This window comes from Vigna radiata, unplaced genomic scaffold (genome assembly GCF_000741045.1).
Source record: "Vigna radiata var. radiata cultivar VC1973A unplaced genomic scaffold, Vradiata_ver6 scaffold_7, whole genome shotgun sequence".
NCBI classification, from domain to species: Eukaryota; Viridiplantae; Streptophyta; class Magnoliopsida; order Fabales; family Fabaceae; genus Vigna; species Vigna radiata.
This window is the reverse complement of record NW_014543262.1, coordinates 594,051-596,183: the sequence shown is the minus strand read 5'-3', so window position 1 is coordinate 596,183 and position 2,133 is coordinate 594,051. Positions and strand designations below refer to the sequence as shown.

Here is a 2,133-nt window from a genome sequence, read left to right as displayed (position 1 = left end):
GAACAGTAAAAGAAACTAGCTACACAAGTTTAAAACTAGAAATGAAATTCCAAATCGAAGCTAAACTATAAAAATAGAAAAAAAAAAGTTTAAAGATACATATGAATACTTGAATAAAACTAAGAAACAGCAAAATAGTTTAAATATTCAATGAAAACTAAATCTAAAATCTACAAAAAGCAAACCAAACATGTTAAAAAGAAAGAAATTAACAGAACAAAGTAAGCTTGAATCAAACCAACATCTCTCTAATATATGCAAAAGAGAAACTTTTGAAGACAATTAAAAGAAAGTTTAATAATAAATTAATAGATAAAAAGACAATTAAAAGTGAAGAAACAAGAAAAAGAAATGAAATTATTTTGCCCATTCTTTCATCTCTCTTATCCAAACTATCATTCTAGAAAAAAAAGAAAGAAAATCAAGAAAAAATATTTTCCAACAAAAAAAGTTTGAAAAAGTAATGATTGAATAAAACTTTAATTTCATGTAACGATCATAGAGTATGACGGGTATGCCGGAGAATGAGTAAGAGAATGTTAATAGAAAGGTAAAATTTCAAGAAAACACATGAAATTGTGAAAAGAAATAAGAGTTGAACTGCAGATTTCATATAATTCTTTACTGGGTGAGAGTTTGAATTGCTATGTCTCCTGTAAATTCCTACGTCAAGATTTAGAGCAATATCCTGTGATGAATTAGGCACAAGACAATATTTAAAAAAATGATTTGCAAATTAATGTTTGAAGCAACATGCTAATGTTAGGGGGAAAGGAAAAGAAAGCGAGCAAACAATGACACAAGGTATTATGGGGATGAAAAATACATTATGCAAGCAATAGCTTAACCTAAAACTTCAATTCATTCTAATAATTACTAACTAAATTAGCACTATAGTAGCTTCAAAGACCAAAAATCCCTAGTGCTCCAAACACAGGTTGAAATCGACTAAAATAAGGAAAGAAAAAGAAATAAAAACGAAACATTAATATGTTTCTTGAAATTCAAGAAAATCAATATTGAATAAAAAATAACAAAAAAAACTTTGAAAAAGTAATGGTTTGAATAAAACCTTGATGTCATGGAATGAGCATAGAGTATAAAGGAGTGAGGGAATGTGAGCAGAAAAACAAAATTTCAAGAAAACANAAGAAACTCAACAATTGTGAACAGAAAGACTTGACAAATATGTGAAAGAAAACTATCTTTCGAGAAGAAATGGAAGAAAGGCGTACAGCATTCACAGATAACACCACGTCATTGACCCCGAGTGATGGTAGACGAACAGGTGGTGGATGAGAAATGAAAGGAAAGGAACAAGTTAAAGAAGGAAACTGGGAGGAGAACGAGAGAAAAAATAGGATTAAATTAAAAAAATCAACAAAGTTATATTTTAATATGTCACAAAATGCATGGAGGGGGCTGAAATGATCCCATAAAGAGAAACAGAAGAAAAAAGACATACAAAGAGCTCCAAACAGAACATTAACAGTTATTCAAGTCAAAGATTCAAGTCTTGCAACATAACAATTAAAAAGAGGAAGGGTAGGGAAAGAATGAAGCACTAAATAAGTTTCTTTACCCAAGCCTCCGAATAAGTCTCTTTCTTGCTTTAAGATCATCCCTGAAAGCTAAAGGAGTAGAAGATCTTAATGTTTTGACTTTATCTTTGCGGTAAGTTCTTGCTTCCACTCTTATGTTTTATAAGGGTTGATTTCGCAATTTCATGATGAGCTGCTTTGAATCTGATAAAAAAAAGGTAAATGATGATGTTTTATTGTGTTATCAAGAAAGATTTAGAAGAAAAGATAAACAAATGAATCAATAAATTACCTTCATGTCTTCTTCGTGATCTAGAAGGGGCAGTCCTCTCTCACCAAATCTAGAAAGAGTTTCCAACATTTTCTTCAGGGTGTTTTCTCATGCTTCAAATTGCAAAAGAAGATACTCAGTATAAATAAACGCAAACGCAGATGTTAACAATAAAACATCAATAATTCATTATTCATAATTAAAAATAATGCATAAACAATTCCAAATGCATGTAGATTGTGTAATCAAAGAATATATTTCAAATCAATCAAGCATTTATAACACATAATTAAAATATTTTTAAATCAATCAAACATTTAT

General features: G+C 29.4%; 1 long non-coding RNA gene across 1 annotated transcript in view; it reads right to left on the bottom strand.

The window, feature by feature from the left end:
* Positions 1-1,927, bottom strand: part of LOC111241089 — a 5,940-nt gene extending 4,013 nt beyond the window's left edge. Inside the window, exons 1-2 of the long non-coding RNA XR_002666875.1 lie at positions 1,834-1,927; positions 1,583-1,745 (exon numbers count right to left, since the gene is read on the bottom strand). This is a non-coding gene — a long non-coding RNA (uncharacterized LOC111241089). The remainder of the gene's footprint in view (positions 1-1,582; positions 1,746-1,833) is intronic.
* Positions 1,928-2,133: the final 206 nt, after the last annotated feature.